The following is a 23,974-nucleotide window of genomic DNA, read 5'->3' as shown; positions in this document are numbered from 1 at the left end:
TGCAAATCATTTAGCCATCCTAAAATGAACTGACACCACTAGTAGGTAAGCATCCAGATACAAAGCCCAGGCTTCATACCTAAGCTTGTCTTTTAAACCTAAGCTCCAAATCTAAGCTTGACTTTTGCCCATCATCATGGTGGAGGGATTCTCTTTCACACAGACAGTACTGAGGCAGTGACCACTCCACATTGCTTATTTGAAAAGTGGCAACAATTTTCCAGGTACTTTGAAGAGCATGTTGCAGCACTGGATTTGATAGTAAAGGTTATGAATGGAACAGACTTGCTGCCAGGGCACTGTGAGAAATGCAAGAGGTGGTATTAGCATCACCTCAGGCGAAGCAGGTCAGATTACTTTCCTTATCTATCATTTTTCATTCTGTGACAAAATTGGTATCATGATAGCAGCAGGAAGATAATATTTTTTTACACAGATAACTATTGTATCTTTTCCTTGCAGTATACACAATGCCCATTTATCCTACACCATTGCCATCCCATCAGAAGCCACTTTGACCCCATCAGCTTAGGCTGCAAGCACAAAACCCATTGCTGCTGCCCAAGAAAGCCCCAGCCCAGTGCATTGAAGCACAGCTACCATACCTACAGGGGCAGCACCAAGAACTTTCAAAAGTCTGGCAACAGCTGCCAGCTGCCAAAAGTAAACAACAAGCAATTTTCATTTATGCAGGTCCACTGAAATGGGTCTTTTCTTGTGGCTCTACAAGTCTCTGGACAGCTTGTGTGCTACAGATATTTTGCCAGACCCATTCCTGCACTTTGACTCACTGAAACAAGACAGTGTTTATTTCTATCAGGAATGGTAGTGGCCAAATTCTTACCACAGCTGGACATGGTAGGGTGGTCTCGTTGTTTATCTCTGCATCTTTACCCTTCATGGTTCAGTTCAGTCTGGAGAAAGTGTAATGAATATCAATGGAAGTAATGGCATTCTTTTGCCAGAGGTCATCATCATGCAAGTCAGGACAGAATATATCCTCTGAGATTTTCAACTAGAGTAGCTTGTGCTCATTTGACTTATAAATTTGGCTCTGCAAGAAGAGCATGGATAGATTTCAGGCTGTCTTATTTAACAGAAACCCACTGACAACTTTGAAGGCTGTGCAGGTTTTGTTCTTTTCCAGTGTAAGACCAGACCTATATTCTACAGATAAAGGTTGAGCTGCAAAACTCCCATCCCTGTGAAGTCCAAGATTTTTGTCTACAGAGGGTAGTACTTCAGACAAAATGTCATAGCATAATTTTATCTATCTCTGTGCTATCAGCCTTGAAATAAACTCTGTTACCACATAGGTTTATTTCAGGAAATATAATAATGCAAATGTTGAAAAAGTCCTAGTGTGCTTGAAAGCTTATATATTTTTCCAACTTTATCAGTTGCTCTAGTAACAGATATTATCATTCTTTTCCCCCCACAAACCATGCCTTGTTTTTTTCCTTACTTTCTTTGCCACTGAAAATGTACAAAGAGCAGGAGATGGTTTGATGGGACATTAGGTAGCTAAAATGCTCCCTTCATATAGATACATTTTTTAGCTAGGCCAAATGCATTCCACAGATGAAGCATGCCATTTAACATTTCTTGCTCTTGCTGTCTCTTAGTTGATTCTCTTTCTGCTCAGCAAGTCTTAGTCTTGTTCAAGTATGTACACTGACTGTTTTTTTCTAAACAAATGTAGCTATTATCACCACAACACTCAGGGCATTTGAGTTCCAAGTAGAATACAGATTTATTGCATAGCTTTGGTAGGTACTGTAACATAATTCTGTTTGTACCAAATTTTTGTGGCTACTCTTGAGTGGACTAAATTATCATATTCTCTGTCAGAACCAAGAGTTGGCTGAGGAGACTTAATTTGTGGCAGAAACAGTCAGAAAAAGTAAAAAAATCCATCTGTGTAAAAAAATCTATTTGTAAAACCAAGCCATAAATTCTCTTCAAGGGCCTCAATGCTGTTTTCAGCTGCACCTACACAAATGGTGTAGGCAGATACATCTTTGCTATGTCTGCCCTTGCTAATGGCAAGACGCAAACCAGCTCTTTTCCAGGAACTGAATAGTCTCATTCAGCATATGTACAGCTCTGAGCTAATGCATTTAAATGGTTCTGGCCTGCTGCCAACAGTAGGCACACAAGTCAAGCAGACGTGACCGTCTGTACCTGTCTGTGCCTCCAAAAGCAGAGTCCTTGTCATTGTTTCCAGTATTCATGGTATTGAATACTTGCTAAAACCATCAAAATATTCTCTTTGCTCTTGATGTACCCAGCTGCATGTCAATTAATCCAGCAAAGGAAAGCACAACAACCCCTGCAGCTACCAACTATTTATTTCCCATGTCTTACTCTCCAATTTTTTCTGCTTTTACTCAGCTGCATCAGCTTAATTCACTGATTATTCTTCTTTGTTTTATCTAGGTTTACCCTCAGCTGTTTCCTCTATCATATGCAGGATGCTAAAGGGTAAGTTTATTTCAATTTTGCTCACCCTCAGACAACTGTCCTTTCAGTGGACATTGCTGCAGGTGAAATTGAGCTTGAGTTGAGAGGCCGTTGTATTCAATGCCATGGTTCAGACCCTTATGTTACCCTCTTGTTCAGTAATGTCCACTGGGTTTCTCTGTCTAGCAAAATTTGTTTTAAAATTTGCTTCAAGATTTTTGCCAGATTACATTTTTCATTCAGTTTTCCCCCCAAACCATAATTTCATTCAGTGGCATGAGACTTGTCTTGCATGGCTCATGCCCTACTGTCTGTATGTCAGGAAGTCCCTGCAACACTTGACATAGGGAGCTCTGAAGAAATGCAGTTGAGTCATATTAGAAGGGACATCTGGTTCTAGGAGATCATAAAACAAGACAAAACCTGGACTTTTTGAAACAGTGACACTGTTCTGGGTATTCACAGTCTTCTTTCATTCACAACCAAAGGCTGGCTTCATCATATTTTTTTCTAAACAAATGGTGCAATACACCTTTTTTTGTAGACGTTGCTAATACACATTATGTTAGATCACAAACGTTGTTCTTGCTGTAAGACTTTTGTACCCTATGTAAGCAGGATGCAGGGGACAAATGTGAATAAGAATTGAAGTCTTGTGGTCTGGTCGTGGAAGAAGCAGGTGTGATAAATGAAAAACTTCTTCTCTTTCCAAATGGATACTTAGGTCTTGGAAAATGATCAGAAAGGATTCATAATCATTACCTTTAAATATCACATCAGATGGTAATTTTTTCCTTCAAGCCTGATGTCCCTATTTGAGGGCCATTTTCCATTTCAAGTACCAAGTGTTCACTGATTGCAGGAGAGGGCAGGCACTGATGGTGTATCTGACATGGCCACAGGACACACTCTCTGACTGGTCTGTGCCAAGCAGCTCTATACATCCAGCAGGATGAAGCAGAGAGATTCTTGAGGAAACATGCACCACTGCCAGGGCAGAAGGAATTCAATTTCCCCCTAGGAGCCTTGTACCTTTCATTTTTATAGTCCAATGCCTCTGAAAGTCCAAAAATAAGTGACTGTGTATCTTACCTTGTACTCTCACATGATGCAGGTTTAAAAGTTATTTATGTAGAGTGTAAAGGTCTTCTAAGAACCATGAAGAGCCCTGCTTCTGTACCATACAAGTGTTTCCTCTGAATGACGCATTGGCTAAAGAGATCTACTCCAAGATGAGGAACCTGTTAATAATAAAGCAAAAGGGAATAAAGAGAGCAGGGATGGGGAGAGGACACCAAGAAATAACAGAGGCCCAATTTTTCCACCCCAGTCAAACCATCCTCACCTGCAAGCAAGGTTGGAGAAGCTCTCCTCAGCCTGTCTGAAAGCGGCAGAACAAGGCTTTGGTGCATCTGCCCCAGGATAGTGTGTAAAAAGGTAGTGATACATATGTCGAATGCAACCATACTGGCAACTCTGTTATTGGGAGCTCCTTGGGAGCTCCTTATTGGGTTGTTTCATATGTCTAAAGTTGTTTCATAGGTCTAGGTTGTAGCAAGCAATGGTCATAGTACGCTCCCTGATTACACAAGGGCTTTACACTTCTGCAGCTTTTCATAACACGTTTGAACATCACTCAAGCATTTCTAAACCACGTGCATGAGATCAATAAAAAAATATGTAACAATTGTGTAACTTGAGCTTCTCTCCTGAGTATTTCTTCTCATCTAACATTTTTCAGAGCGCTTGGTCAGTCTTACAGCAGTCTGTCTGGTTATCACACCTGCTTATTGTGGGGGAGTTCTTTCATGCTCATAGATGTACAAGTAAAAATTCAAAGAGACTGGATCAAGTGCTGGCAGGTAAGTGATAAGAAGTAAGAAAAATGAAAACAAAAAGGGGTGGGAACTCCAGGTTTTGGGCTATCGCTGATCTCTTTGGTCATGTTCTGGAAAGGAGGAATATACTTCCGATATGTAATTATCTTTCTCCACCCACTTCCAGAGAGAGAAAGAGCCACTAGGGGATATTGTAGACGGATTATGGAGGTTCATCATGCTTCTGTTTTTCAGGAGCTCAGTCCTGTAATGTCATCAACATACACCACTTTTGCAAGTTAAGATTTATTAAAAATACGTGCCTTGTTGGAGCTCTTCTGTGACCAGTAATGTCCAACAAATTTGGGGAAAGAAATGAGGGGTCTGGGATGTTCTTACCGTTTATTGCTCTGAAGGCTTCCCTCAGAGAGGAGCTAAATGATAGCAAGGTCCCGTACACCAGTTCCTTATGGAGAGAGCAGAAAGGATCAAATTCGGCAGAAGAGGAGAACAGCAAAGGATAAAGCTTTTCAGAAGGAATGTCGTGGTAGCAAGGTACACAGAGCTTAAAAAGTATTAAAGAGTGGGTGTAAAAATGAATGTATCATGCAGTTAGTGCTCCTGCAAGTGTGGTATAAAGCCAGACAGCCTATTACAGCAGCTCTAAAGACACAGACAGTACCACTTTGCACAAGTCAGTGCACTAATTTGCTCCTTACTGTCTTCTACTGGATATTCTGTGTTCCACTTCAGCACTGCTCCTTGACTCTATTAATCGTATCCATACTGGTTCTCTCCCTCTTGCCTTTTAGGTTCTGTGTCCTTGTCTGAAGAGCCACACTGCCCCCCTCAAAGACTCATCACCCAAGGAAACATGCAGTACCTAAGGTAAGGCAGTGACTCATCTAACCCCTGCTGGTGCTGGCCTGCTTTGTAAAAGCACTTGTGCTCCTATTATGTGGCATAACACAGAGAGGAGATGCTCCTGCAGAAATCCCCCAGACAGGCCAGCACTCCTGGTCCGAGTCACAGCCTAGGGTTTCAGGAGTCATCTCATCCTCCCCATTGTGCAAGACCAGCACTGCACACTTAGTTCACTGCCCCTGGGACCACACTATAATTTTGACTTATTAATTAGAGCTATAGACTCTTTTCAAACTTTATGTCAATACTGCATGTGGCATCTTGGAGGGCAGTGAGGGCCTGAAACCCAGAAACAATATTATTTCTTTTATAAAATCAACAAAAAACGCCAAAAATATCAGAGCTGGTGCCATGAAGATTGATGTGAATCGACAGGAATTAATCCTCCTGCTGTACTCTTTGCCTAAATATGAAAGGTTAAGCCAGCTGCTTCCAGTGGGTCAGAAAGGAGATTTCTTCTAGAACAATATACCAGGGACTTCTGTATTTTTTTTTTTTTTTAGTGCCTTCCAGCAAAGATCATCTGCTAGGACCATCTGGATGTCATGAGTTCAATGAATTTCCTCTGTCAAAGGTAAACTTGGCTGTTTGTAGAGTGGCAGATGCCTTTTCTATTTGTGGCTGACATTGCTTGCTTTTTCCTGTTGACCATAATCTGTGATAAAAATTTTGTTTGGCTTTACCTCGCCTTTCCCATTCTGCCCTTTTTCAGGGAGATTTAAAAAAGCATCATTTGTAGAAGCATTTAGGAAAGGATCGCCCAAGAAGAGCCTTTGCTCTCACCCACTCATTGGTATTATGGAGCACACCCAGCCCCAAAGACAGAATAAAGAAATGATAATATATCTTTTCTTTAATAATTGGTGCCCTCCTTTCAATGAGACCTCCTGTTTGTGGCACTCTATTGACTGACTTTCACGGCACCTGAACAGCTAACAACTCTCATTGCCCTACAGTACTCCCAAGGGATAGGAAGGGGCATGGAGGGATGTCTGCAGGTTGTTCTTAATAAAAAGTTTGAATGTATCCTCTGGTATCTATGCTGCAGAGGGTTCCCAGAGATTTAGTGATGTTTGAAGCAGCCATTGGAGAAAAACTTGGGCCATATTTGAAAAGCCCACAACCAATGTCTCATTTGCATAGCACATTTACTTTTCTCCTGTGAGGAAGCTGGGATTTGACAGCCATCAGGAGCACAAGATCTGGGTCATTCTGTGTTTGTTAGAATTTAAGCAGTGTGGATGGCACAGGCAACTTTTTTGAGCTCTGTCATTTATCTGGTGTCAGTGGGCTTCTGTAGACTGCTGCTCTCATGGGGATGGGCATGGACTGAGAGAGCTGTGCTAGCAGAAACGTAACTGTGGCTACTTCGCAGAGTGTCAGTTTTAGTGTAAGTATGTACAAGAAGCCAATGCAGTTGGCCTTATACTGATGAAAAATACAAGTGTTCATGCAGTGGTATGCATTTTAGCAGCACTACAGCCTAAATGATCCAAGTCAAAGTTTTCCCCACAGAAGTCTGTGACAGGCCAGGGAACTAAAAAGGGCCAATACCCCCACTGCCTGGTGTCCAAAGATGTAACAAGTCTCTGCTGCAAGAAGCACCTGGAAGATGCTCAGCATTCCAGACTGAGTCCTCGGCACATCCTGTACCACTCTGAGACACAATCTATCATTGCTTCAAGTTAAATTCATGGGAGCTATGACCTGAGCCATGTGCACTACTTTGACTGTAGGAGCAGGAATCCCATTATTTACTCCACCACAAAGGCATTTTTAAAGTATAAATACACAGGTTTTAACACAGACCACAAAACTGGTGTAAGGTGGTCTTTTAGATACTTTTTATCCTGTAGAAGTTTGTCTCCTTGGACTACATGAGATCCTTGAGCTTTGAGCAGAGAGGTCTGCAGAACCATGAGGACAAATTGCCCTGAGCCACCAACTCAAAAAATAAAGCAGGAAGGGAGACAGAGAGGGAGGGCAGGCCCTGCATTTCCTTGCCTGTAAACAAAGACTGTGGAAGCAGGGAAAAAAACCCCACAAAACAAAACAAGAAAAGCCAAAGTCAGATTTAGAATACTTGAAACAAAACCTGATGGTTTTGTCTCAGTCTACTGACCTCGCCGCATATACCCTTTCATCTTCCACTAGTCTTCAGGAGCATTCTGACCTAAGTTCTGTTAGGCATTTAGCTTCCAGCTTAGAAACATGATGGAAGAAGCATACCACAGGAAAGTAGTTTTGCTTCTGTGCTTTTTTCATGCCTACTTTCAAGCTCTGGTTATAGTGTTCTGTAATAATGTGTTGTCATGAAAACAGCAGTCTGCCTCAGTCTCTCTGGTATGCTCCTGGTTGTTCTTTCAGCTATATAACAGCATGTTTCATCTTAAGTTGTTTTGAATGACTGGGGAGGTAAGCTGTTCTAGGATGCTGTATATTTCAATAGTAGGCTATTGCATACAATGCAGAAGTGTTATCTAAATGCTAGCCTTTCTGGTATGTGTGCAAGACAGATACTGGTTTACTATTGGAAAAGCTGCAAAAGGACTCTGTCTCCCTACAACATCTGTATTCTGTCCTTCTGTGCTGGGAGCAGAAATGCCTAGGAAATGACTCTTGCCCTAGCACAGTCCTATACCAGGTTTTGGCCCTATCACACACAACCGACCTGTGACTGTGTGGGAAATGTAGGATCTTTTGTGTACGATGCATAAGAAAGCCATGCAACTGCAGTGCTGTGCCATTCACGGCAGGGCTCTGTCTGTCCCCAGGTGTTTGGCATGCTGCAAAGGAGGTGTGTGTTTGTGAGGGCCTTGGGTGAAGGAAACTCTCCTTCTTGAATTCCAGGCAGGCAGGCTGAGGTATTAATCTCTGCAAGACTGAGGCAGCTGTGGACATGTGTGTAGCTGTAGCATGGCTAATTTGGGAGTTCAGAAATAAAATAATTTAGCAGCTGTTAGAGAATAAACTTTTTTAGGAAGGTTACTGAAATACGAACTGGAAAACCTCCAGTGCTCCTCCTTGTGTAGCTTTAAGTCCAAGTATGTCTCTTCCATGCTAGAATGCAGCTGCATGGGCTCAAGGTTTGATCAGGAGCACATAATGAGCTCTTTAGGAGGAGTGTCTGGCCATCTCCTTTGGATATCTTTGGCAATGCTAACAAGTGCCAGCATCTCTACTTAGTTTGCTCATGTCTTTCTGAAAAATGGATGCCATTGGAAAGTTTTGCTTGCTATTTATTATTTACTATTATTTACTATTAATTTTTATTATTAATTATTAATATTTATTATTATTTACTAATTGTTTACTGTTTTTTATTGTCTCACTGATAATAAAACAAAGTTAAAAACTTAGCAAATCTATTATGAAATCTAAATCTCTTTACTGATTATACAAGGGTCGTCCCCCATAATTCTATTTCCAAAAATATTTTGCTTTTCTAACAAAACTTTCATTCCAGAGAGTTTATGATGAAAACCAAATGCTGAACCTTGTTTCATCTCATTATGTTTAGTTTCCATCTTCCTTGGGTTTTCCTTAATTCAGAAAAAAGCGAACAAAAATATAGTAGATGCCATTTCTATTCCAGGGAAATAAAATAAGAAGAACCTTTTGTTCTGACAAGAAAGGTATCACAAAAACTGTATTTCGTGGCACGCCTGAGGACAGGGTGCCATCCAAAGGGACCTGGACAGGCCTGAGAAATTCGCCTGTTCATTTGAGTCTCATGATTTTTAACAAGACCAAGTGCAAGGTGCTGCACCTGGCCTATGGCAACCCCCGGTATCAGCACAGGCTGGGGATGAACAGATGGAGAGCAGCCCTGTGAGAAGGTCCTGGGGGTGCTGGTGGGTGAGAGGCTGGACATGACCCAGCCATGGGCACTCACAGCCCAGAGAGCCAAACGTGTCCTGGGCTGCATCCAAAGCAGTGTGGGCAGCAGGGGAGGGAGGGGATTCTGCCCCTCTGCTCTGCTCTGCCCTGGTGAGACCCCACCTGGAACACTGCATCCAGCTCTGGGGTCCCAGCACAGGAAGGACAGGGACCTGTTGGAGTGGGTGCAGAGGAGAGTCACAGAGATGATCAAAGGGTTGCAGCACCTGTCCTATGAGTAAAGGCTGAGAGAATTTGAATTATTCAGAGAAGGGAAGGTTCCAGGGTGACCTTATTGTTGCCCACCAGCACATGAAGGGGGCCTACAAAAGAGATGGAGAGGGAGTTTTTACAAGAGTATGTAGTGACAGAGCAAGGGGGAATGGGTCTACACTGAAATAGAGTAGGTTTAGATTACAGCTTAGGAAGAAATTCTTTGCTCTGAGGTTGTTGAGGCACTGGAAGAGGTTGCTCAGAGAAGCTGTGGATGCCCCATCTCTGGCAGTGTTCCAGGCCAGGCTGAATAGAGCTCTGAACAACTTGTTCTAGTGGGAGCTGGCAGGGAGGTTGGAACTAGATGGTTCCTTCCAAATAAAACAAAACACTCTATGATTCCATGATTTTCTTATGAAACAGCAGTTGCAATTATTCCTTTATCAAATGTGAGTTGCTCTTTTTATTATAGTTGCTTTTTTTTTAGCTGTGCCAGCTCCAAGAATCTGGATTTGTAAGAAAAAGTGAGAAGGTAAAGAAATGTTCTTCTTTATTTGTTTCATAATCTTAAGTCAGTTTTTAGGCTCTATTTATGATACTCTTTCCACAGACAGGCTTTGAATCAGATGCACAGAAGTAAAAATGCTGCATGTATATTGTATCTTTTGATACAAATGTTGGTTTAATGTGATATAGTGGACAATATCCACTGCCAAGGGATATCTTACGTTTCACACATCAAATTAGAAAGCAAAGTGAAATAAGGAAAGTACTTTTCTAAATTTTGCTCAACGCTCTGATTTTTAATTTGATTTTCCATGGTCAAATAGGATCTTATTTAATTCCCTCAGTATAGCTTCATTTACTTGAGTTCATAGGCAGTCATAAAGATGGACATCAGAATTAGCACACCTCTAAAAGGAACAGAGTAGTTGTCAGCGAAATCAGCTATTTTTTCAGGCTGCCTGCAGACAGATAAATGTCTTGACACTGCTACCAGTGTCATACAAACACATTACCTAGAGCAAGAAATTGCATTCATACCATGATGTTTAATCATGTCATAAAACAGAGGGCCCCTGTGCAGTATTCCTCCTTAGCATGAGGAGAAGAAACTGCTCTCTCGTAGGCTGTCCTGGGGTCCAGAGACACGTCTTGCTACTCCAAGGTTACCATCTTGGAGTAATCAACACACTTGCTGAAAAACAAGGCCAGAGACAAACACCAGGAAAAGGCTAGCACAGGCTGCATATTTTTTCTGACCTGCAGTACAAATCCCAAAGTAGGTTACTTGTAATAAATTCTCTGTGATGTGCACTTTGAGGGATATAATCCAGGTCTTTAGTGGTAAAAAGAAGTGCCTTTTGTTACCTGACCTCCTAGATTTGAGGCAGTATGATGCGTAAGCAGGTCTTGTCTAGAATGCCAAATTTCAAAACTAGCATATTTTTACCAAAAATGTTTCCTGATGAGTTTCCTGTTGTTCACCACATACTTCTATTGGAAATATTTTTTAGTTCTGAGGTGGAGTTCCTCACTCAGTGTCAAAGCAAGTGTCTGAGGTGTTCAACACTTAGTTTGGGAGGGTGGATTTCAGAGCTCTGCTTATTCTAATGCAATCCAAGGATACTGTCATGGTTACACTGGCCCAGCACCAGGCAACCACAAGAGTTGCTTGCTCACCTTCCCCTGGACAAAGCCAAGTCCATGAAGATTGAAGGATGTCATTTACCAAAATATCTGAGCTTAAAAGGCAGGTTTCCCAAATCTCTTTGGGACCATGCGGCTCCCATTGCTATGAGAATGTGTGGGGTGTATTTCCCTTGTACTGAACAGGTCTGCTGTGTGGAAATGACTTTATTGTTCCCAGACTGGGTGGAGTGAGCTTCTATTGCTCTCAAGTGTGAGGTGAGAAACTTCAGCTGCAGTCTGGTCAAAACACATCTGGCTCCATTCATTGTGCTCTCAGTGATCCAGTGTGTCTATGGGCACTGCCTGGTAACCTATGAAGATTTCTTTTGGGCACTCAGAAGCAGTCTGGTGGCAGCAGTAGATGTTCTGGCTTTACAGGCTATAGCTTGACATCTCTTTTGTCTCAGGAGTTGACTTATTTGGCACACACCACTCTGTAGACATGCTCTAGGCTTCCTGGCCCCAGCATTCCTGCACTTCCTTGCAGCCCTTGCCCACCTCTGTGAACTCACAGGAGCTTGATTCCCCTCCAAGATCATACTCTCCATATTGGAAACAAAAGCATCCTGAAGGAAATCACTCCAAGTATGTCAAACATGTTGTCTACCTGATTGGTCTTCAGTCTAGCTGGTGCTCAAGCAAAATTTCAGACAACGAACAAGCTTTGGTATCTTTAATGAAGAAGCAACTAATCATGATAGGAGTGTGCTATGCTCCAAAAAGAGATCTGATGAGCAGAAGAAGCCTGAAGTATGGCCAGATCCAATTACAGTGCCTGTTGTGGGAGCAATACAAGAGGTCACAGACATACTGTTTTGGACAAATCCTATGAGCTAACCAACTCAATGAGAAAACTGCTACTGAGAAGCAGGTGGAGGGCTCACTCACCCTTGCTGAAGAAAGGCCCAAGATAGTGGCAATCAGAATTGCAAACCAGAATAATGAAATTGATCTTGCAGGAGAACAGGCGGCCCAAAGCTTCAGGAGAATCTGGTGCTTCAGCAAGTGACCAAGGCAGCACTAGCCCAGCGCTGGAGCACCATCTGGTGACGAAAAACCAGAAAAGTTTTCTGCAGATCCCATATTGTCTGCTAAGAAAATAGGATGTCTCTGCGACTGCAGTGCTGCTCAGGCGTCTGAGCACTGACCCCTCTGACACAGAACATCCATGTCCTCTGGCTGTCTAGCAGGAGATGTGACAAACAATCACAGAGGAAAGCATCCCAGACTGAGTTTGCTGCAAAATTAGCGTGTGTTTTTAAACAGCAGTCAATGAGAAAATAGTCCTAAGAGGTAAATTAACATAGTAAGATATTCTGCGATTCTAAATATCACTAGTATTTGCCAAGGAAAAAGTGTGCACAAGAAAGAGAATCTGCCCAAATGGTATGTAGGTCCCATAACACGGACTTCTTTGTTAGGTTTTGACATGAGTGAATTGCCCTCTGTGTAATATTTCCTTCCACTTCTCAATGCATTTCCACTTCTAGGCTTGTAAAGCACTGGCAAGAACTTCCTTTAAGGGAAAAACTTAGCTGGAATCATAGGGTATGGAGCTAGGATGTGCTCAAGCCTTTGTTTTTCCGTATCACCAAAAGAAAAAAAAATTCTAAAAGGGAAGAATATCATTCAGGTATCAATAGGTAAACCTATTCATTAAGCTGTTCAAAAGGCTTCTGCTCATTCTTTTGCCTTCCATTCAGCTTGTGAACATCACTCCTCAGAAGAGGCCTTTTGAACACAACATTTCTGTATGCATGAGCTGGTCAGACCAAACTCCATGGCAGGTCAGTATCTGCCGCACTGGAGGTGGTTTGCACCAGTCACAGAGAAGTGTGGTTAGATGGAGGCTGGTAGCTAGAAATTATCCTTCTTTCCTTGACTAAGATCCAGGCCATGTGTTCCAGCTGCCACAGTGAGGCGCAACTTCCCTCTGCCCACAGCTGTCCCACTGTCTTTGGTCTCTCACAAAGAAAATTCCCTGCTGTTCACCTGTCCCTTCTGTATCTAACATCTCTTTCAGACAGGATACCATGTGGGTGCTGTCAGTGGCTAAAAGTTTGAAGGCACAACTCCTTGATCCCCTGCTACCAGAGAAAGAAGCCATGCCTGCAAAGAAAGCACACATAAGAACTACTGGCTTGTGTCTGTGACCAAGTCTCCAAGCTCCATCCATCCATGGCTGGGAAGTTAGCTGTCCAAATGGTCTGCTGGGGTGCAAAAGTAGCTCCTTAGAGAGCAGAATGCCTACAACAACCCATAGCTCCCAACACAGATAATGGCATGCAGTGTTGGAGAAAAGTACATGTGCGTTTTTTAGTGAGAAACCTTTTGTCTGGTGTCAAGTTGACTGTTGCATTTCAAGGCAGCTCTTACCCAAGCCTTGAGCCCAGATTGGATTCCTTGGGTGAAAGAGCAAAGCTGTATTCTGCCTAGTGGCAAACAAGGCTGTTCGTTGTGCATGGATATACCAGTGATCTGGCTGGTCTGTACCATAACTACCAACACCAACAATCCAAAACACAGGCAGCTTAAATTTCTCTGATGTTTCCCCTGATGCCGATTCTGTTAATATTCCTTTAGTGCAAAACCTCTTAATTTGGGTTTCTTATCTCAGGTTTTCAGTCAGAAAGGATTTCTGCAAAGCACTAATATCTCTTTCATTAACTAGCGTTGACAGGAGGGTCAGAGCCACATTAGGTGGTCCCACTGAAGCACAGGCAAACAGAGGCTGATGGGTCCAATCCTGTATTTGAGGGATTTTTCTCATTACAGCCAAAGGTGTCATTTCTTGCCACATGTCCCTGTGGATTTGGCAGTAGAAGGTGGCAGGATGCAGGATGGAGAGTACACCCCACACAGAGAACCAGTGACATGTAGGTCAACAGGTGCTTGATTTCTAATTTTCTGTATCACGTTGCATGAGCATAAGCTTCAGTGTAAGTGCAGCAGGAGGAGCATGCTCCAAGTCTGCAAGAGCTGATAAGCAGAGCTGTCACTGTTAAAACTACACCCCCACATGTCACATGCAATTCAACACCACACTGGAGGATTTAGGACTCTGATCAGCAGTTTGTTCCAGAGATGGACAACCAAACTGCCTTGCCTTGCAAGTCCTACTGGAAATTTGTCATGTTTATGTCACATTTTGACCCTGTTTAGTCCTTTGCCGGAAGGTAAAGGACTCGGTGTGACCTTCAGAGCCCAAGTGGAGTGATGGGAAGAGAAGCATTGACTGTTTAATTGCATAGAAAGGAGGAAGAGCCTTAAAATTAAGAGCATTCTATATCAGTAGGAGGAAACTGCTTTATACTGTGATGAGCCAGAGCTCTGTAAGCTGTTTCTCTGCAGAAAGGAACAGATTGGACCATGAGTCACTCTGAAAGTAGCATGATCCTTTTATAACTCAGAGCAACAGGTCTTCCACATATGAGTTATGACGTTACTGAAGGTATGTGATACAGAAAGTGCTTCATTTCCCTTCTGCCATTCACCCATTTCCCTGGGAGCCAGGTAGCACAATAAACTAATGCAGCAGATAAACACCACTTGGTTTCTTGGTTTACTTAGAGACTAAATGACGCTCATATTCCAAAACTGACTGGCAAGGTACAGGAAAGGAAACAAACCCAAATTCCTTTCTTACATGACTGTTGATGATTGCCTGCTGTTATGGCTCCCTTTCCCCCAGTCATGGCCTCTGGTGAGCTGGAAAAAAGGTTGAATATGCAGAGCAGGGATTCCAACAAACTCTTTACTGGACACTGAAACTGTGCTGATAAATATCATACCAGATTATTTTACATTAAAAAGCATTAATTCTGGGGAGGTTTTCATCATGCACCAGGCAAAACTGAAGTTCCTATGTCCATTCCTTTACTCACAGATTTGATATGTAATTTTTTTGACACTATGAGTTAACGGATTGAATTAGTGTGAGCAAAAGTTAACTTATCTTACATAAAGACAAATCAAAAGTCTGAGCTGGCTTCAAAGGCTCTTCACCAAATAGCAAGAGTCAACTTTATCTGGAAGTGGATGAAACAGAGGAAGAACTCTAACCTGAGAAATCCCTAGGATGGATAGACTTGCCAGACTCCATAGGAAAGCAAGAGTTAGGAATAGCCACCTGGTAGTTTTAAGACCTGTTTCCCTCTGAAATGTTTTTTTTTTCTGGTTGAAATGACAGTTAGCTCTAAGGGAACTGGCTATTAAGGGAAGGAGAACTACAGACACTGCCAGTCCTCTGAAAGCACTCCAGCCCAGGGCCTGATCTGAGAGTTGGTGCACTGTATGGCTTCATTGCTGGAGGGACAAGAACCTTGGCCTGGAACAGAGCAAGAAGAGCAAGTAGCCAGTTGGGAAACTAGACACATCTTTTACTTTGCCCTCTTTCAGTTTCCCAGCTCTCCCCAGTCCTTTGACTCAGACTCAGCCAGGGATGCCACACAGGAAGATCCAAAATGCTCATCTGTTGTGGTGGAAGTACTGACTGTCTTTCCAGCTCTGGAAGTCCTTGTGTTTAAGAGCACAGCAGGGAAAACTATTCATCCACTTTGAAAGTAAAATCTTTTGAGAGAAGCTGGAGAACCTAAATATAACCAATGAAAAAAAGAAAAAAAGAATTCTGCTTTTATATTCACTATTTCTGGTCTCAGAACTACAAAGAAGCTGGTCAGATTATGCTCTCCCCCTCTCCAGAATCAAAAGAAACAGATGTTGCAGTGGGCAGGGTTCAGAAATCTGTGGGTCTCCTTTACTTTGGGCAGGAGGCAATTCACATTGAAACAAGCTCACACTTCTCCCAAAGAATGCATGCATTGTTTTCTAAACTGCCTCGTCATGAGAATGTCATTCGATTATATGTATGTCAAATGGACACTAAAACTTACCTGAAGTTTTGAAAGCCACAGCCAAATCCCCCCATGCCCACAGGCCAAACACATATTTTGTGCAATTTTTTGTCTTTTTTTCCTTTCCAAAGACCAAGAGGAAGCAAGATGAGTTCGATGAGTTTGATTGATGATGTCTCAATCTCAGAAATTCAGACTTAACCCTTTGTTGTAAATATCTGTTTATCAAAAGAGGAAGGGATGATTCCCAACACTTTTCCAAATACATGGAGTGATCATGATGCGTCTGAAGAGGTAAATGCAAGACTTTTAGTGACATCTTCCAGAGACGGGAGAAAGCCTTCATCACAACCCAGTCATCTCCCATTTGCTTTTGATGAACTCCTCAGAACACATGGAATATTCTTTTCTGACAAATACAGATTCATAGCATGACTTACTGTTAAGGTGCATGGTGGAGGCCACAGTATTTGTAGCGGCAAGGTTCAGTGCAATACATGTCCTTGTGACAGAAGAACAACTTTCCTTCAGTCTCCCATCCTTCCCCATCTGTTCTCTGAAGGTTTAGATCTTTGTGATCAACCAATCTGCCTTCCCAGAAAGGCAGGCTATATGTATTCCCCATTCTTTCTTCCTGAGCTGGTGTGTTTCAGCCTGCCTGAATGGCAGCGCTTAAGATTTGTCATAAAGTTTAGTTTAACACTTCAATGTACATAATTTAATGTTAGATTTTGCTTAGCTTCACTATGGGACCTCCTTTTATCTCTGTCTATTAGATGCAAAAGCCATGCGCTGTTTGATTTCTTTCTACTGGTAGTTTTGCTCTTTCAAGTCCTTTGGAACATACCTAACAGCACAGGGAATTGTCCTTGTTCCAGTGGAAGACAAGTTGCTCCTTACAATTACATTTTTAGGGGTATCAACTACGTCTTTATCCATTTGGTGGCTAACATGACAGGTTAAATCTAGCTTTGATGGAGAATACCATCCAGCACAATGTCAAAAAACACACCAGATATCTACAGTATGGATGCCCATTATCTTCCATCTCTCAAACTCCCTTTAATTTTTTTAAAGTGCTAAACCACTATTAACCCAAATTAAATTTAAATAAACCTCTTCAAGGTCTAGCACAAATTTCTAGCAAGACTATGTTGTTTTAAGACTTATTTCTTCAGGTGGTAGTTTTCTGGGGGGGGAATGGAAAGGAAAATGAAGGTGCAGCATTGCTTGATGCAGAACATACTTTCCCACAAACTGTGATGGGAAAGGGCTTGGCAAGGGGAAAAGGGTTATATTTAGAGCAATACTAGAGAATATTGGCAGCAGAAGCCTTGTCTAGGATATGTTCATCCTCATACTGAACATGTCAAAGGCACTTGAGAAAACAAGCTGCCAGAGCACAACCAGAAAAAGCTGATAGCAAAGCAATCTAAAATCAGTCCTTGCTTTTACCTGGTTCTTCCAGTTTCTCTCCTTTGCTGACAGCTCTGCTGCCTGTGAGAAAGCTGTTCAGCATTCATCCTTAAGCTGTCTCTAGACTTAAAAACTCTCTATGAAAACAGAGTACAAAAGAGAACAACTGCTCATTGAACTGTGGTGGTTTGTCATAAGCATAACAAACATACTACACCACTTGCATGACTTCATGGGAAAAACCATTGCCCAAAGGCATAAAGAGTTTGGAAGAGTCCCCTAACAAATATTGCAGGATTTGGTCTTTTGAGACTGGACAGAGATAGAAATACTTGCTTTTAAAAAAAGGCATCTGAGACACAAGCCTGAGATACAGGCCAAGTAGGTTTTACGCACAAGGGCCTCAAGAGGCTACAAAGATGTAGGCGGAAGAAAAAAGTGAGCAGAGTGCAGAGTAACTTCGTCTTAGCACTGCCTGGCAGAGCAGCACGAAAACTTGAAACACTGAAGTACTGGCAGGCAGGAGGGAACCTGCAAGAATTTCCATGCCTCAGCCTAAAATTCATTTAACTTTACCTCCACAGGTTTGAGGCAACTTCTGAGCATTAGCATTTATCTCACCAAAGATAAAATAGGAACATGAGGGAAGTATGCAGCAGTCTTTAGCCTGGAAGGAGAATGCCCCAGAGGAATGTCTGCATTTTGCATGAAGACTGCTATTTGGATGATCTTGTGAGATTACATAAAATGGGGCTTTTGAATTATTTTACTACAAGAGAAGGATGGGTAAGGAGTGTCGTGGGAGTAGAGTCATTAAGCAACAAATGAGAGGGAAAAGCCTTTTCATTGTCATTAGCAATGTTAATAGCAACATGCATTTCTTCCTTGCTGGAGATGCCTTTGATCATATACATGACTATTACCGAGCAGCCAATAACTGATGGGAGTGCAATAGTTTTTGTGTCTACCACAAGTGCAGGGAGGAATTCCTGCTGTCTGGTACTACAGTCTTGATGGTGCAGTATTATCATGCTTTATCTGTTTCTGTGCCCTTGGAGATAAAAAACAAACCTGATGTTGATGTTTCTAATTAAAAAAAAAAAAAGAAGAAAAGAGCCTTTTTGCCTCTTTCTTGGCTACTACTGTGTATTTTTAGTTGTGGAAGACTTCTCAAACCTACTCACATCCGGAAAACTTATTTTTCACTCTTCACTAAGTCTGATGTCAAGTGGTGTTACTGGGGTATGTGATCAGCTCAGGTTGCAGAATTGTCTGAAACTAAACAACAAAATGCTTTTCCTCAGTTGTTGGACACCAGTGGAATCCAAACCAGTCTGCAGATAAACAGGGCTGTTCGATCAGCTCATTTGACTATCAGTTACAGGATTACGGAGGTTGGAAGTTTAAGTTACCCACAGTCAGCATTGCCCAGTTTACTCATTTGGTTAAGCAAGTGCTGTGGCACAAAGTTGGAGGCAAAGATTTTGTCCTTCCTTCCTCTTTGATTGTTGTCTAATACATATATTAACATAACCTGCTGGGCCAAAGTAGAGTGAACCGTGGCCAGAATTATGTTTAATCTTGCTTTGCTATGGTTTCTTTAGCAAGTAGTGTCATATTTTTGCATTTCCTAAGATCATGAGATGGTTGATTTGCAACCAGAAGAGCTACTATATATGTACATATAACTTGAAATGCCATAATTTAAATTTCAACTAAAGCATACTCTTAAAAAATAAGCATTACTAATGCAGTTTCCTAGATCAGAAGAGTCAAGAAGCCATATATAGGTATGTAATATCTGAATATGCTACAACATAGTGTACTTGCAGCTTTAATACAGTCTTTTCAGACATACATGATGCAAGACGTTATAATCTCTCTTCTGTTTCTGTCATAGCTGCTTGAAGTGCTGAGATGGACGTCCTAGTGTGGAATGATGCATGAAACCTGCTGTTGAGATCTTGGATCACAGTATGGTTTTGAGTAACCTCTCTGAGCAGCCCATCCTAAGGTAAGGGGACAGGGAAATTGCTTGCATTGCTCCCTTGCATTGTGGAGCAGATGAAGTGGCTTGCCATGCTGTGATTCTCCCGAGAACAAGCAGTCTCTAGGTGACCACATCTTTAATCTTGCAGTTGAAAGGCAAGCACTATTACTGAACAATTTTTTTGTCTGGTTACTTTAACAAATTGCATTTTACAAAATTCTTAATTTACAACTGGATAAATGATTTCTCTTACTTTCCTCTCAGTTTTATTCAGGAAATAGCCATAATGGCTGGTAAAGCTCTGTGACGACTGCAGTTCAGTTACTCACCAGATGGAAAGAGCCCTGAGCATTCAAGGCGAATATTTGGCTAAGACTTGCCAGAAATCTGAATTCATGCTTGATTATCTAGATTCAAGCAAACTACTCATGTTTGGCCAGCCTCTTTGGTAGCCCCGAGAAGCCACAATTGACTATTCTCACCCGTTAAGTCAGGTCCCAAACGCTATTAGCAAGTCCATAGCAGCTGTGAAAATTATAAATATGTTGGCGTTAGGAACTGGCAGCTCTGTTTAGCTCTGTCACAGGCAGACTGCCTTTTCAATGCGCCATTAGGGAGCTGGGAAATTGGAGCTAACGGATGGACTTTCTGCAGTTTTCCTCTTTTCTAACATCCAGTGGCCACTGGATGGCACTGAGGTTACTCTCCTGCTCACAAACACATTCTAAGAAGCCTCACCCTTTGATTTTAGGAGTTCTAAAAAATTGTCCGGGACACTGAATTTAGGTTATTTGTTTGGACACGTGTAAGACTGGTTGCCTCAGCTCTTGTAGATTCTTCTCCCCTCACTTACTGCCCCTGCTTTGGGACCGCTTACAGCTAACAATAAATGCTCACTGTAAATCTCCACAGGGGTGTGTATGGAGCCTCAAACTTGTTGGAAGTGCATGCTGTCCTATCACACTGGCGGGTGAAGAAGATAAGGAGCCTTAATTGTTGTATTAATCTGTAAGCTACGTCACTGATACTGGTTACAGAGTAATTTCAAAGGATCTGCCAAAGCATACAATTGTCTTAGGTAATGGCAGCATCAGACAAAGTTCACTGATTATCCAGCCATCTCAATGCCCATGGCTTCTGAAGATTTCCCATTCTGAAAGCACACAAACTATAGCACAATGTTTTCAGAAACCAAAATACCCAGCATCTTAAGGTATTTTTAGATATCTGACCTTAAAGCTTCTTATCTGTCTCTGAAGATGTACTCCAGTGAGGCATTCAGATTTGTTTGTAGTGAAAATGCCACTAATCACTTTTTATTATGCTGGCTGAAGGCTTGAGCCACAAATACAGAATTAGCAGGTTTTATGTGTGCTTGATGCACTCACTGCAGCCAGTGTGGTGGTACACGCGAACTGGGCATGGATGTGAATCTCAATAGCTGCAGCAGAAATAATTTTTTTACAGGTTCCATCTCAAGCTCTGTAGTGCTGACCCAGCAGGATTTTCAGTGCATTTGTCCTCCTAGCCCCTCTTTAGCTGCTAGGTGCTGATGCTTTGAACAAGCTAATACCCCTTCTTTTATGCTCTAGGTTGTGTTTGATTTTGTAACCTAAGCAGCTTTTCAGGGAGATGGCTCTTCAGACTGCTAATCCCAGTTTGATTTGCTTTTGTGGGGCAAGCCAGAGCTGGCCAGTAGTCCAAGTCCTCTTAGTGCAAGGACACAAGCAAGGAGTGGGCCCTGAGATATGGATCCAGGAGGAAGCACAAGGGAGAATAGTGAGCGAAACCCCTCTTTCATGCTTATCATACTGGCAGGGTAGTGGTCTGGGTGCAACTGCACAGCACCTGGCCGCAATGCCAGCATGCCTCTGACAACAGCTAGCCAACAGAGTGGTCTGCAGGGGATGGCCCCTCTTTGCTTAGCTCTGCAGCTCTGCTAAGTGAAAGATGAGGTTGGGGTACTCAGTCTGAAAGGCCAGGAACAGAAATAGAAATTTGATTAAGGTAACTGGACGCCAAGTGCTTGATTCTTTTAAACTATTTTCAGAATTCTGGATTAAAAGGACTGTTCTTCCCTGCTCTGTTCCCTCAGACTTTCAGCAGATTAAAGGCAGGTCAGAATCACTTTGTGAGAAACCAGTTTGCAATGCACCGGCTTTCAGAAAGGAATTTCAGACTATATATACACAACTAATATTAGAAAAGTCTGAACACATAGGGCACCATTTTCTGGTGTCTGTTTAGATGTGTCTTTCTACACAGCAGATACACATCTAGGCACCAAACTACATGAAAGTTCACAATGTCTGTTTCACTACCATTTAGTTGCATCCAAAACCAGACATTAGGGAATTCAAGAAATCTTAAGCTGTGTGCTCTTAGTTCATGACTCCAGAGATGCTACAAGCTTGTTCTTATTAAAACTAGACACTAATACAGACAGCAAATTTGAGAGAAGTGGCTAATTTTTTTTTTGAAAGAGACTTGGTACTTGTGTGTGAAAACAAAATACTGAGATTTTTAACAGGCACTCATGGCCAAAACATCATCAAGCATTGATGTGATTTAGAGAAATAGATGGCAGTGGAATATGGAGTTTTTTAAAATATCCGTTCTTCTGAGAATACCATAACCTAATTTTAAATAAACTCTGCTAGTTGTTTTTGATTTTGCAAGGACCGCATCATTCTGCAATCAGTCTGAACTCTAGCTTGCTGGTATCCAATGCCTTTGAGAGTACTGTGCTCTGTGTGACATTCAAAGTACCTGAACACAGTCTATCCCAGTAGCTACTGAAGCTATGTTTGATGTGGTATATAGCTACACAGCACAAAGCCACGGGATTTGGATGCCCAGAGCAATCTTAACATCATTCTTCTTCTAGCTAGTATGTTTTTCCACTTGATTTTCTCTTCATTTTTTGACCGTGTCCTTTCAGTGGACACTTACAATCGAAACAGGATTTTGTCCAAAGGGCTTGTACTCACATACTTTTGATTCCCGAGAAACTGTTGTGGCTCTTTGTCAAGTTAATGAAAATAAAGATTGTACACTCTTTATGATTTTTGAGCAGCAGGGGGAACAGTTCAGTTCTATGGAGCTGTTGACTCACATGGCTGTCTTTTTACAAAGCCAACTATATACAAAAGGGGAGACTTTTTATGAATCAAGTGTTACTTAGCTATGGTGTGGTCCTCTTCAATTCTTGCTTTGAAAGATCTGTTCCACTGCCAGAAATATGCTCTCTCTATGGAAAAGAATCCTTCCAGTTTCTATCCCCTCAAATTTGAAGAATGTTAAATTGACCATTTCTGGGCTATGCAAATGTATTTTAAAGTTCTCATATCTGCAGAAGTAAACTAAACATGGTCTAAATTTCTCTAAGTAATAAACACGCTGTTTCTAATCAGCAGCAGCTCTAAAAGGTGTGAGTGTGGGTGTGTGTGTTTCTGTGGGTGGTGGTACATTAGCTGTTGTGACCTGCAGTAGATACTGGTTAAGTTCTGTCTGCACAGCATCATGTAAACTGAAGCAACTGATGTCTGCATGGGAAAGGTTGGTGCTTTGTTCTGAGCAGCTGAGCTGACATGTTCTCACATCTCCCAGGTTCTTCTTTGCTTCCATATCTAGTGTTGCATGTGCACTGAGACACCTCATGCTCTGACCTTGCAAACTGATATTTTTAAAAATAGACTTTTGAGGTGTAGATGGAAAAACGCTTAAAGCACTCCTATAAGCAAAATCCAGGATGGAGCCAAACTTTCCCAAACACTTCCGTATTGTGTCAGAACCTGCACAAATAAGCCAGTTCATCCAAATAAGCTGAACTGGGAAGACGCAGACAAGCAGCAGCCCTCTACGCACAGCACCTGGGACACCAGAACAGAAAGGCTGCACTGCAAAGTTGCAGTAAAAGGGGATGGAGTGTACAGGGGCAGTGCCATACTGCTATGTTTAGGTGAGTGGTACGACCTGGTGGCTGGGCACTGTCACACAAGCAGAGAAGGTGCGGTACAGCTAAGAGAGTCCAGGCTCCTGAGGCGTGTGCAAAAATGTCACAGAACTTAAGTAGCATGAATGATAACCAAATTTAATCTCCATCCTGAAGAAAGGAGCTGATGAGCAGAAGAGGCAAAGAACTAAATGCACGTTAGCATCTAACACAAAGATGTCAAGGAGATCCTCGTAGAAGCAAGAGGAGTCACCTTCATTAACATGACCCCCTTCAATTTTGTAAAAGAAGTGTGGCAGCTGGAGGCAGGTGACTCTTGCTCTCTACTCCACTCTTGTGACACCACCTAGAGTACTATTTACTACTCTGTGGGCCCCAGCATGAAAAGGATGCAGAATTTTTAGAGTAAATCCAGAGTAGGCCACAAAGATGATCAGATGGATGGAGCACCTTTCCTATGAGGAAAGGCTGAGAGTGCTGGGATTGTTCACCTGGAGAAGAGAAGGCCTTGGGGTGATGCTATAGAAGCCTTTCAGTGCCTGAAGGGAGTCTACAAGAAGTATGGAGAGGGAGCATGAAGTGATAGTGATGCCTTTTCCTGGTCTTAAAATCAAGACTCAAACACAGTTAGAAGGGAAAAAGGGATTTTACCTTGGTATTTATTTTAAGGATCCTTAGGTGCACATATCCAGGTCAAATGCACCGAAATGCACACCGCAGTGCCCCCCCACCCCAAAAGATCAGGTATAACATTATAGGTCTTACTAATTAG

General features: G+C 42.2%; 1 long non-coding RNA gene across 1 annotated transcript in view; it reads left to right on the top strand.

Moving 5' to 3' along the window:
- The window catches only part of LOC104689738, a 33,578-nt gene extending 14,315 nt beyond the window's left edge, over positions 1-19,263 (top strand). Inside the window, exons 3-7 of the long non-coding RNA XR_002045526.3 lie at positions 2,440-2,484; positions 4,205-4,325; positions 5,093-5,168; positions 5,708-5,778; positions 19,158-19,263. This is a non-coding gene — a long non-coding RNA (uncharacterized LOC104689738). The remainder of the gene's footprint in view (positions 1-2,439; positions 2,485-4,204; positions 4,326-5,092; positions 5,169-5,707; positions 5,779-19,157) is intronic.
- The last annotated feature ends 4,711 nt before the right edge of the window (positions 19,264-23,974 follow it).

Source organism: Corvus cornix, chromosome Z (assembly GCF_000738735.6).
Source record: "Corvus cornix cornix isolate S_Up_H32 chromosome Z, ASM73873v5, whole genome shotgun sequence".
Taxonomy (NCBI): Eukaryota; Metazoa; Chordata; class Aves; order Passeriformes; family Corvidae; genus Corvus; species Corvus cornix.
This window is presented reverse-complemented; position numbering and strand designations above follow the sequence as displayed.